Genomic DNA, 13826 nt, shown 5'->3' on the forward strand with positions numbered 1-13826 from the left:
ATGCTAAAGCAAATTCTAACATCGTTGTTTCTGAGCCGGACATGAAAATATGAAGCTAGCATTAAATTAAGCTCCTTTTTCGGTTGGCTCAGTAGCACACCATTTCAGGCATATCTCCATTGGAGAAGAAAATAAATCATTGCCTACAGATCATTGTTTTAGTTTGGAAAATGAAATGTGACACTTGTTCTGTGGCTTAAGAAAAACAATTAGCATTTGCATTGTGCCTTCGTTGCTTAGTTATTTTGATAATTAGGCCAAATGTCTATCCGCAAACATGCACATGAATGCAAATTCATAAACACTTGGGTTTGAATTACCTGTGCCCATTCCATTGTGTATCTTCCACATCTTTCAACCTCACAGCATGCACTACCCTGGTCAAATATATGATTTTAGTCTATTTGGGTAGCATGAGGCCATTCATGAAACCTACCCTTCTAAATTGTCCAACAGTTTCTTTGCAAAAAATCTTGTAAGTAATAGCTCTGTAGCCCCTTTTCTAATAGGAACTTATCTAATAAATACAAAAAAACTGCGGATGCTGGAAATCCAAAACAAAAACAGAATTACCTGGAAAAACTCAGCAGGTCTGGCAGCGTTGGCGGAGAAGAAAAGAGTTGACGTTTCGAGTCCTCATGACCCTTCGACAGAACTAGTTCTGTCGAAGGGTCATGAGGACTCGAAAAGTCAACTCTTTTCTTCTCTGCCGATGCTGCCAGACCTGCTGAGTTTTTCCAGGTAATTCAGGAATTTATCTAATCCCATTTAAAACCCAGTATGGTTTCCTGTTGTACTAGGTTGCTCCACAATGTAATCACCTTCTCTTTTTTTAAAAACAAGTTGCCCAAATTTGACATTTTCCACAGAAGGAAAGACTGAAGCCTGTTAATTAAGTTTCACAATAGGGAATAGAAATGATTCAGCTATTGAAACTATAAACATTAGCAGGTTGAGCAAAATAGATAATTTCCAATTGCATTCAAACAAATACAGTATTAGTTCAGACATGGTATATTGAAGTGGTGGCTGTGTGTGCAAAATTTACCATCATCAGCTGGCATCAATCCACACCTGAAAGGGCAGTAGTCAGTTTAACTGGCAATGCTATTGACCAAACCCCAGACAGAAAGGGAGTCAGAGAGCAGATGTTTGGTTTTCTGTACAGCCAAGAACTTTAAAGGAAAACACATGACCTGCAGAGGCTGCCTGCTAGATCTGGTAAAGAGAAAACAGCAGCAAGGGAGTAATAATCTCTTCCAGAAGAACCAGCCACAAAGAAAAGGGATTGATTTAAAGATTGTGCTCTAACCCATTGAAAGGGACAGTGTAGCTTAACTATTGTTTTATACATGTTATGGAATCAGTTGAAGTTCAGGATTTAGTATACTTTTCTGTCACATGTCATCTGTGGAAAGAGAACATAATAGGAGCTCGAGTAAGCCATTTGGCCCTTCAAGACTGCTCTGCTATTAAATCATGGCCAATCTGCCATCTCAACTCCATTTCCTTTCCTATTCATATATCCCTTAATAAGAACATAAGAAGGAATAAACCAGCTTTTTCATTTTTCAACAATCCCATCTCATTAAAGTATTATTCAGTTTGCTTTTTGGAAGATAAGCAGATGTAGGGGCACAGCTGAGATATCCAGTTTATTTGACTCAGAACATTATTTGTCATGAGCATTAATTAATGGCGTGACCAGACATAGGGCAGTAGAGTTAAATTCTTGAATGTAAGGGATGCACGATCCAGAGAGATCAGTGGCATTGACATTGAACCCAAGAAAATTTCAAGGGCAGACCCAAAATTTATATGACTGGTATTGGGCCCAACTGCAAGGAGGAATTTATAAATTACCATACGTAAAGAAGTGAGGTTAATGTCATCCATGCAAATGCTATTAATTACAGTGAACACATGAAAACACCATATTAATATGTCAACCCAATAGACATTGTTTGATCCGAAGTTTTTGAAATCAAGAATCAACAGCTGTTCACATCTGCAAAAATCATTCCTGGTCCAGCCATGCATTGTGAATGAGATACAGACTTCTGATTTTTTTTAAATGCTTAAGGTTATTAGCCTATAAAAAGTGAGGCCACAACATTAAGCTGTAAGCCAAATCTGATCTGCTTGACCAGGTCAATCCAACTGTGTGCCAACGAAAATTAATTTAAATTTGTTATTAAAATATTCAAAAATGAGTTGCTGCAATTCTCCTTTAAAAGAACAAAATGAATCAAACCAACATATATTGCTCAATCAGTGGCAAGAAACCACTCTATCAGGTTGTGGCCACATTGCTGTTTGTGCGCAAATTTGCTGCAGTGGTTTCTACATGGAATTTTACAGCAGTGGGATTTGACATTCCTGCTGAAGTTAATGGAGTTTAGAATGGCTTGCTGCATTTTACTGCCCCATCCCCACCGCATCAGGGCTGTAAAATTATGGCCGCTGGTGAATATATTTCAAGGGTACTTCATTGGCTGTAAAGCACTTTGCAATGTCCTGTGGTCAGAAAAGGTGCTACAGAAATGCAGGTCTTCTTTTCTCGTTGTCTGGGTCGTCAACGATTCTCTGCAGTCAAAGAGACGATGGCTTGTGAATCTAATAATTTTGGACTTAGCAGCTTAATATCAACAAAGCTGTGAAATATTCACAGGATCACAGCATTGTTACAGTGGGCCATTTGGCCCATCGTGTCTGCACATTCCCCCACCTTCTCCCCGTAACCTTGCACATTCTTCCTTTTCAGATGACAGTCTAATTCCTTTTTGAATGCTTCAGTTGAACCTGCCTCCACCATGCTCTCAGGCAGTGCATTCCCAAGCCCCAGCCACTCACTGTGTAAAAAAGTTTCTCTTCATATCGGTCTTGTTTCTTTTACTAATTACTTTAAATCTGTGCCCTCTCACTTTCTCATGAGCGGGAACAGTTTTTCGCCATCTACGCTGTCCAGACCTAACATGATTTTGAATACCTCTATCAAATCTCCTCTCAGTCTCTTTTCTCTAAGGAAAACAGTCCTGACTTCTCCAATCTATCTTCATAATTTAAGTTCCTTAGTCCTGGAATCATTCTCATGATTTTTTTCTGCACCCTGTCCATTGCGTTCACATTCTTCCTAAAGTGCAGCGCCCAGAAAACTCCAGCTGAGGCCGACTGTTGACTTGTATAAATTCAACATAACTTCCTTATTCTTGCACTCCACGTCCCTATTAATAAAGCCCAGGGTACTGTTTGCTTTATTAACTGCTCTGTCAACCTTCGCTACCAACTTCAATAATTTATGCACAAATACATCCAGATCCCTCTGCTTCTGCACCCATTTTAGAGTTGTAGCTTTTTTTTTTATATTGTCTCTCCATGTTCTTCCTACCAAAATGAATCACTCCACATTCCTCAGCATTGAACTTCATCTGTCACCTGTCCGCCCATTCCACCAACTTGTCTATGTCCTTTTGAAATTCTGCAATATCCTGCACACAGTTCACAATGCTCCCAAGTTTTGTATCATCTGCAAGCTTTGAAATTGTACACCAAGGCCTAGGCCATTAATAAATATCAGGGAAAGCAAGAGTCCCAACACTGACATCTGGGGAACTACACTACAAACCTGCCGCCAGCATAAAAAAAACCCATTAACTGCTACTTTCTGTTCCCTGTCACTCAGCCAATTCCATATCCATGTTGCTACTGTCCATTTTATTCCATGAGTTATAACTTTGCTCAAATGTGTGTTGCGCGGTACTGTACCAAACACTTTTTGGAAGTCCAGGAAACGACCACATCAATAGTATTACTGTCATCAACCCCTTTTGTTACTTCTTTGAAAAGCTCCAGCAAGTTAGTGAAACATGATTTTCCCTTAAGAAATCCATGCTGACTTTCCATAATTAACCCACATTTGTCCATGTGGCTTATAATTTTGTCCCGAATTATTGTTTCTAGAAGTTTCTCCACCACTGAAATTAAACTTACTGGTCTGTAGTTGTTGACTTATATTTACACCCTTTTTAAAACAAGGGTGTAACATTTGCAATTCTCCAGTCTTCCGGAACGGCCGCTGAGTCTAAGGAAGACTGGAAAATTATGACCAGTGCCTCTGCAATTTCCACTTTCACATCCCTCAGTACCCTTGGATGTGTTTCATCCAGTCCTGGTGCCTTATCAACTTTAAGTACAGATAACCTATCCAATACTTCCTCCTTTTAAGCTTTAATCCTATCCAGCATCTGAACTGCCTTATCTTTTCCATGGCCTGGGTAGCCTCTCCTATTTTTCTAAAGACAGATGCAAAGTATTAATTTAATACTTCAGCTATACCCTCTGCCTCCATGTGTAAATACTCTTTTTGCACATTAACCAGCCCTACTCCTCCTTTTATCGCCCTTTTACTAGTCATATGACCATAGAATACTTTGGGATTCCCTTTCATGTTAGCCGCCAGTTTCTTCTCATACTCTCTCTTAGCTGCTCTTTCACTTGTTCTCGGAACATTCTATTCAACTTGCTCTCCAATTGTATTTTCTAACTCTTTAACTTAATTTCTATTTCCTTTGTCATCCAAGGAACTGTGGATTTGTTTGCCCTACCTTTCCCTTTTGAGGGAATATACCTTGAATGTACCCAAATCATCTATTATTTAGAGGTTGCCCATTGATCAGCTATCATTTTTCTTGCCAACCTTTGACTCTAATTTATTTGGCCTGGATCCATTCTTAGCCCATTGAAGTTGGCTTTCCCCCAGTTAACTTTTCTTACACTGGTCTGTTCTTTGTCCTTTTCCATAGTCAGCCTAAAACTTATGATACAATGATCACTCTCCCCTAAATGTTCTGATACTGGCACTTAATCCACTTGGCCCACCTCATTTCCAAGAACCAGGTCGAGCAGTGCCACCTTCCTTGTTGTACTGGAAACATACAGCTATAGAAAATTTTCCTGATCACACCCTAGGAAGGCCCCCTCTGCCCTTTACATTACTACAATCCCAGCCTATATTTGGAGTCCCCTAATAAAGTCCCCCATTATAAAAACTCTATAATTTTTGTGCCTCTCCGTAATTTCTTTGCAAATTTGTTCCTCTACATCCTTCCCATAGTTAGTGGCCATTAGACTAAATAAAGCAATGTAACTGTAACTTTTTGTTCTTTAGCTTAAGCCAAATAGATTCTGTCCTTGACCCCTCGGGGACACCCTCTTTCTCCAGACTGCATTGCTCTCCTTTATCAATACCGCTACCCCTCCGCCTTTTCCTCCTTTCCTATTTTTCCTGAACAACTTGTATATTTAACACCCAGTCCTGCCCTTCTTTGATCCAAGTCTCAGTTATAGCCAAAACATCATATTTCCACATGGCAATCTGTGCCTGTAACTCACCAATCCTATTTATCACACCCAGTGCATTCACATACTTGCACAGCTATCCAGATTTTCCCTATCATTATCCCCTTTCCTCTAGCCTTTTAGCCTATTATTTCCCATTCTGAAGCTATCTATCTCTCCTGGTATTCTGTACCCCTTGGTGTTCCTCTCTAATATTATGGTTACCACAGCTCTGCCGAGTTAGTTTAAACTCTCCCCGCAAGAAACTCAGTCCCGGCTCTCTTCTGGCATAAACTGTCTGGCCTGTACAGGTCCCATCTCCCCAACAGCTGACCCCAATGTCCCATGAATCTAAAGCCCTTCATCCTGCACCATCTTTCCAGTCACACATTCATTTGTTTTATCCTCCTATTTCAGTACTCACTTGCACGTGGTGCAGTTATAATCCAGAGATTACTATTTTTGAGGTCCTGCTTGCTAATTTTCTACGTAGCTCCCTAAACTCAGACTGCAGGACCACAGCCCTCTTTCTACCTATGTCAATGGTACCGATGTGGACCACGGTTGCTGGCTGTTCACCCTCCCCTCTCAGGGTGCCATGTAGCTGCTCAGCGACATAAACCAATTCCTACTGCATAATAGTTCGAAGCCCACAGTGGGATGTCTCACATGGACATCACAAGGAGGGCTTACATGAGGAATGAAAATCCTCACATTGCTAACACACATCATATTCTTCTGACTTTCTAGTTCAGATGCATTAGAGGAAGATGTCTTTTATCATGTGTAGCAAAAATACAAATGCATTCTTTATGATTCAGCTAAGCATAGAAGAAGTCTTCCTCCATTATTGGGTAAGTGTAGAGGGAGCTTTACCATGCATCAAGTTGCACAATGTTCATGATCAAGTTGGCATTAAAGGTGTGAGAAGGCAGCACTAACTGGATCAGCTAGCAGCTTTAATGCTATTCACAGTTTTCTGTCCTGTTCAAAATAACCACTTAGCACTAGCACTGTTTTCATTTAACACTGACTGCTTAATTATAATCAGTGAGGGCTTGCTATTACTCATAATGCTGATTTGTGCTGCCTTCCTTCTGCGCTATTAATGCCAATGTGGTCAAAGATTTCTACTAGCAGAAATTTATAAGGAAGAATGCCAGCATTAAAATAGTTTGACGACTAACTTAAAACATCTCAAGGTAGATAAATTCCAGTGAACAAAAACTGTGAATGCTGTCCACCTGAAATATAATAGAAAATGTAGAAAATGCTCAGCAGGTCAGGCAGCAACTGTGGAGAGAGAAAGGGTTAACACTCCAGTTCTAGTGAAAGTTCATCAACTTGCAACTATAAATCTGTTTCTCGCTATACAGTCTCTGCCCTGATGTGCTGATTGATTCCAGAATTTTCTAAATTTTAACGAGAATGTTTGTTACTTTGCTTGGAAGGATGGGCAGTGGGACTCAGGGCAGCATATTGCTGCCGGCAGCCAATTAAAAGGCAGCGATTGGGGTGGATGAGCACCTAAGGACAGCAGCCCATCCCCAAAAGTTGCCAGTTCTATCAGAGGGGCAGCAGGTCAGTAGCCTCAGCAGTGCCACTGCTAGAACTGGCCATTGCTGAGACTGTAGCTCCAGGGATAGTGTTCCTCAATGGCTGGGCACTCTTGAAGAAAGGTGGGTTAGATTAGGGGAAGCCAGGGACTGGCAGCCAGGCCTGGCAATTGAAGTGGGGGGGGGGGGGGAAGGAGTGGCTTGTTGTAGGGTATTGGTGCTGCTGCTGTCGTGAGGACAGTCAGTGCTGCCAGGGACTGCTCTGTGGGGCCTTGGAGCACCCAACATGGAGAGCCACCCCAGAACATGCTAGGAACTGTTCAGGTTTCACTGGATGATCTCCCCATGTGGCCATCCCAATGCAGGCAAAAAGCCTGTAGAAACTGGAAGTGGCCATTAATTGGCCACTTAAGTGCGTCAATTGAATGCCCAGTGAGTAGCCAAATTGCCAAGATTCCCACCATTGGCAATATGGCATGACAGCGGGAAGACATTTGATTCCTCTGCCAATGTCACCATTTTGTCAGCCCTCTAACTTCCCAGTAATCGCCAATGGGCCAGGTGTGGGGGGTGGCGTCACACCCCGGAGGTACCCCAGAACATGCACTGAGGACCCCCTGGAATTCCCCAGGCAATTGGCCGGGAAGTTCAAACTTCCAATGGGCAATTAACCTGCACTGGGAACCATTTGATACTTTTATTTAAATCGAAGACTTCGGATGTTCCAACTTTCCTACAGGAATATTTACCCAGGAAAAGTTAGAAGAATTAAAACCACTTCTAACTCTTGGGTAACTATAGTACTGAACCCACCACCCCCCACCCCCGGAATCAAGACTAACCCCCAACCCCAACCATCCCCCATCCCCCGACTCATCTCCCAAGCCCCACTAATCCCCAATTACACCCCCACTCCCATGTCTACATTCCCAATGCAAACTATAACCCCACACCCTGACCAGGCCCTGACCGCACCCCCAGCTGATTATCCTCCCATCCCCCGATTGACCACCCAAACCCCCCGAGCCATCCTACCCACCCCCCCCCATGATTGATTATACCACCCCCGAACAATCATATCCCCCACCCACCCATCCCAATCCCCAACCCATCCTAACGCTCACCCATCCTACCCAATGTGCCCCCATCCCCACCCATCCTACACACTTATCTTCTCAAAGTTGCCTCGACCTTTAAACTTACCAGCTTTAGCGCAGCTAGTGGCACAAAAAGGGGGCGTGGCTTCACTTCTCCCAATGCTGCTACGCTGCACAGAAAAGACCCAGAAGCCTGCAGGCTGCACATTTCTAAGAAGGCCTGATTTGGAAAGTTGGGCAAGAAATGTCGGTAAAATGGAGCGGAATGGCAATCTGACTGCGATTGCCACTCTTCGGAGGTTCTGGCCCATTATTTCAGTCTTCCCCTCTTACTCACCTGTCTCATTTTCCCCAGGACAGTGACTAGATAGCAGCACATTTCTGATGCTGTTCAGTCTCCAAGCTCAGATCATGAGGGTTGGAAAGGAGAGCCTGGGGCTGGGGAGGCCCTCACTTTCCTTGTTGGATCAGGAGGAGCACTCCTGCTTTTCCCTGTTTCCACATTAAGGAAAGATGTTGAATTACCTGGAGGGTTTTTTGTACTTTACCACCAGCTGCCGACCAGCTCCAGTCCGAGTGGGGCATTCGTGGCTGCTTTCCAAATCAAACCTCACTTAAAGAAAGATAGACCTACATTTCTAATTTTTTTCTTGACCTCACGGCATCCCAAAGCATTTTACAGCCTGTGAAGTGCCCTGTACTTTTGAAGTACAGTCACTGCTGTAATGCAGGAAACACTGCAGCCTATTTGCATACAGCAATGTCCCACAAGCAGTAATGGGATAATCTGAACTCGATCATCTGGTTCAGAGGCATTGGCTGAAGGATAAGGACACCAGCAAGAACTCCACTGGCATAGTGAGACCCCCAGTTTGCATAAATCCATGAGCCAGCAGATTAATATCAGAGATAATGTGAAAAGCTTGGTTTCTGAGTGGCTGAGTGTCCTACTCGATCATTGTGGCCTTGTTTCAACCTCAGAACAACTTCCATTCAGCACAAAGGTAGACCAAAGGGCAAAGATCAGCTATTTTCATTTCATTCACGGGATGTGGACTTCACTGGTTGGGCCAGCGTTTATTGCCCATCCTTAGTTGCTCTTGAGAAGGCAGTGGTGAGCTAGCCTCTTGAACCGCTGCAGTCCATGTGGTGTGGGTACATCCATACAGCTGTTAGTAAGGGAGTTCCTGAGTTTTGTCCCAGCGACAGGGAAGGAACGGTGATATAATTGCAAGTCAGGATAGTGAGTTACTTGGAGGGGAACATCCAGGTGGTAGTATTCCCATCTATCTTCTGCCCTTGTCCTTCTAGAGGGTGGTGGTCATGCGTTTTAAAGGTGCTGTCTAAACAGCCTTGGTGAATTCCTGCAGTGCATCTGTTGCTACTGTGCATCGGTTGTGGAGGGAATGGATATTTGTGGATATGGTGTCAATCAAGCTGGCTGCTTTGTCCTGTATGGTGTCAAGCTTCTTGAGTGTTGTGGGAACTGCACTCATCCAGTCAAGTGGAGATTATTCCATCACACTCCTGATGTGCGCCCTGTAAATAGTGGGCAGGCTTTGGGGAGTCAGGAGGTAAGTTACTCTTACCAGGATTCCTAACATCTGCCCTGTTTTTGTAGCCACAGTATTTATATGGCTAGTCCAGTTCAGTTTCTGGTCAATGGTAACCCCAGGATGTTGATAGTGGGGGATTCAGTGATGGTAATGCCATTGAACATCAAAGGGCAATGGTTAGATTCTCTCTTGTTGGAGGTGGTCATTGCCTGTCACTTGCATAGCATGAATGTTACTTGTCACTTGTCAGCCCAAGGCTGGATATTGTGCAGGCCGTGCCTCATTTGGACATGGACTGCTTTAATATCTGAGGAGTCCCAAATGATGCTGAACATTGTGCAATCATCAGCCAACATCCTCACTTTTGACCTTATGATGGACGGAAGGTCATTGATGAAGCAGCTGAAGATGATTTGGCTGAGGGCACTACCCTGAGGAACTCCTGCTGGAGTTGAGATGACTGACCTCCAACAACGATAACCATTTTCCTTTGTGCTAGGTATGACTCCAACCAGTGGAGAGTTTTCCCTCTGATTCCATTGACTCCAGTTTTGCGTGCCACATTCAGTCAAATGCTGCCTTGATGTCAAGGGCAGAAACTCTCACCTCATCTCTGGAATTCAGTTCTTTTGTCCATGTTTGAACCAAGGCTGTAATGAGGTCAGGAGCTGAGTGGCCCTGGCGGACCCCAAACTGGGCATCAGTGAGCGGGTTATTGCTAAGCAAGTACCACTTGATAGCACTATTGATGACCCTTTCCATTACTTTACTGATATGGAAAGGTAATTGGCCAGGTTGGATTTTTCCTGCTTTTGTTAACAGGTCAATTTTCCACATTGCCAGGTAGATGCCAGTGTTGTAGCCGTACTGTACTGTACTGGAACAACTTGGTTAGTGGCACGGCAAGTTCTGGGGCACAGGTCTTCAGTCATATTGCTGGAATATTGGCAGGGACCATAGCCTTTGCATTATCCAGTGCCTTCAGTCATTGCTTGACATTTGACACCATGTGGAGTGAATCGAATTGGCTGAAGACTGGCATTTGTCAGTGCTGAGATTACCATTGTCGTTTCCTAGGTCGATGCCAAGTGGTTCATCCATTTTCATTCCTTTTTTGAGGCTTTATAGCAGTTTGATACAACTCAGTGGCTTGCTAAGCCATTTCAGAGGGCACTTAAGAGTCAACCACATTGCTGTGGATCTGGAGTCATATGTAGGCCAGGCCAGGTAAGGACAGCAGATTCCTTTCCCTTACAGGTATTAGTGAACCATACAGATTTTTACAACAATCGACAATCGTTTCATGGTTATCATCATCAGACTTTAATTCCAGATTTTTATTGAATTCAAATTCCACGATTCGAGAGCATTACCCTGGGTCTCTGGATTACCAGTACAGCATCAATACCACTACGCCATCACCTCCTTCTGTTGTCTTAACTTGCAAAATGCTTCAGCGTGTTTAAAATGAGAGCTTTTTTTTTAGAAAAATCCTTGAAATGCATTCTTTAAAATTAAAAATGCAGACACTAAAGGAAGTATTTTACAATGTGGGTAATAATTTACATCCGTTTTCTTAAGTCAAACAAGCAATCTCTTTGACCTCTTAGTTGAGGGTTCTATTGCCTCAGAGATGAACGGTTCCCTGATCGAACATCTTAAAGAATGCTTGCTACTCGGTCTTTGATGTATCCTGCTGTGCTCCACGTTCCAAAAGGACCAAGAATAGTAAAAGACGATTATAGGATTAAAGGTCTCCAGGGACATGGCATGGATTATCTTGGAAGATCTGTTTAAGGCATTGTGGTACCTCTGATGTACAAAGGCACTTTTCTATTTTATATGGGATTAAGGTCTGACAGATTTAATCTAGTTTGCAATCAACAGAACATTTCAGTCAAAGGTTAGTATTGGCATTTCATTCCTTTGCAATCATGAACTGCACATATAAACAACTGTTTCTACATTGTGCAGGGCACATACAGTGCGATAGAGCCTGCAGTTTGATTTTTCTCTTAATATTGACACTAGGGCATCTCCATTTTAAGTTCAAGGCACAAAACATTTTGGTTGTTTTTGAAACTCATTATATGAATCGCTGAGGTGTTCAATTGGGGTTAGTGATGCAAGTTACAAGTCTTTCCATTCGTGTGAATGGCTGTTCTAGAGTTCCTCATGTCCAAATGTGAATCTGTCTTCTTAGTTGTCTCCATCTCTCTCAATCCCTTATGATCTCTTGTTCCAACTCTTCCAGTTCCCACCCACAATTTCACTGTTTCTTCACAATTTACCTCAATCACTTCTAATTTCCCGCTCCCCCAAATCTCTCAATCTAGCTCCTCAATGATCACGGCGGGAGTCAAGCCCAGAGGTGCTGAAGATCTGGATGAAGGATTCAGCAGAGATTATGGGTGGAAATGGGTATTGTTAAAGAGGTGTAAGCAAGTGGTCTTTACAGTAGGCAAGGATATACAGTTTGAGGCTCAGCTTAGAACCAAGTAAGATACAGTTGTGTATCTATGGGTTCAACATAACTGAATAGCTGTGGAGGGGATTGGATACTGACATGTCAGGAGTGAAACAAGATGACTGTAATCCTACCAACATTAAGTTGGAGAAAGCCATGCTCAACAATAACAACATAGGATTAATAGTCAGCACAGAGGTGATTTTGGACTCAAGGATGATGGGCGGGGGCATGGAGCTGGTTATTTAGGGGCAGTGACAGCTCTGAGATGCCCCAATGCTGCATCTTGTTGCAGTCTTCTTTCCCTTCATTCCATCCACAACACTTACCTGCTCAAGGCCTCAGTCTCTACTGAAATCTTCAATAAGATATCTGATTGGATCTTTGGTCTACTTCAATGGTTTTCCCATCTCTACCAGTCCTTGCAGATTCATAATGGTGAGCTTTCACTTGGTGGCAGGAATCACATTGAAAAATCACCCTGTTTTCTTAGTGATCTACAATAAGAAAATGATTTAGGGTTACGGGGGTGTTAAAGGGGCAGGCAGAGGTCCAATGCCTCTAAGATAAGCCATTGGAAGAAGATCCGCAGCCAAAGTCTTACCATAGCCAAGACATTCCTCAGCTCTAAACCATTTAAATATTTGGCTCTAGACAGAAGCAGCACACCTAAGGTGCCAACTTTTTTTCTCTCCGCACTGCTCGCACAGCCTGAATCCTTAGGTGAGCACCCTTATCTCTGAACTGGGCTTCAAATATCACATCTGGTTCATTGACATGACCACTTACTCCTAAGATTGGAATATCGCTTTCTTATTCTTTTTCTCATTCCTACTGCTTCACTGAAAGCCCCATTACCTCAATGCTCGATTTCTCTAAGGTTTCCCTACCCTCTGAACAAATTCCAACTCATCCAGAGATTTGCAGCTTGTTTTATCAAGATCAGGTATTCCATTATTTCATTAACTAGGTCTTAGGAAATTTATATCCTCATGAGAGTGAAATCCTTGGTATATGTAACGAGTGATATGGGTGAATAAGAAAGGTACCGCATCCAAATATTCCAATTGTCAATTAAGAAGGATAATTAAATTATAACAAAAAACTAACGTCAGTATAACCTGTAAATTGAAGGTTAAATGTTAGCAGCAAAGCCAGATGAGTTTTTGATAAAGCTGAGAAACGCAGAAGAGAAAAAAAGCATTTATTTTATCTTCCAACCAAATAATTGCGTTATATGACAGCCAGTGTAAAACTCGGTAATGGTGTTTTCTCAAGTTTGCTATTACATATGTTCAGAACTATGGTTGGAGCACCAGAGGCTACCTTGAGAAAGACCTAAAGTTATAATTGAATCATAGGATGTTAGAGCACATCCTATGTGGAAAAGGTTGTTCAGCCCGCATCTTGCCTATGCTAGTTTCAAGTTGTGCCTTGAAGCTATAAGCACTTTCCTACTACCTTGTGACTAGGAATGAGAACCAGACCAGGCCTAGCAGCACAATCAAGGCCCCTCCTGCACAGAGAAAAAATAAAACTTTATAGGGAAGTGGCAAATCTGACGTCCTTGCTCATGAATGGGTGTACATTCCTAGTAACTGCAGTTTAACATCAGTGGTGGATAAGGTTTTAGAAACAGTAATCAGGGAAAAATTAACAGGCGCTTGAGAGGTTTGACTTAATTAAGGAGAGCCAGCACAGGTTTGTAAAAGGCAGATCACGTTTTCATGTTTGACTAATCTAATTGATTTTTTGGATGCAGTCTACATGGATTTTAAGAACTCATTTGGCAAAATACCACATAAAATAAAAT

This window comes from Carcharodon carcharias, chromosome 12, assembly GCF_017639515.1.
Source record: "Carcharodon carcharias isolate sCarCar2 chromosome 12, sCarCar2.pri, whole genome shotgun sequence".
NCBI classification, from domain to species: domain Eukaryota; kingdom Metazoa; phylum Chordata; class Chondrichthyes; order Lamniformes; family Lamnidae; genus Carcharodon; species Carcharodon carcharias.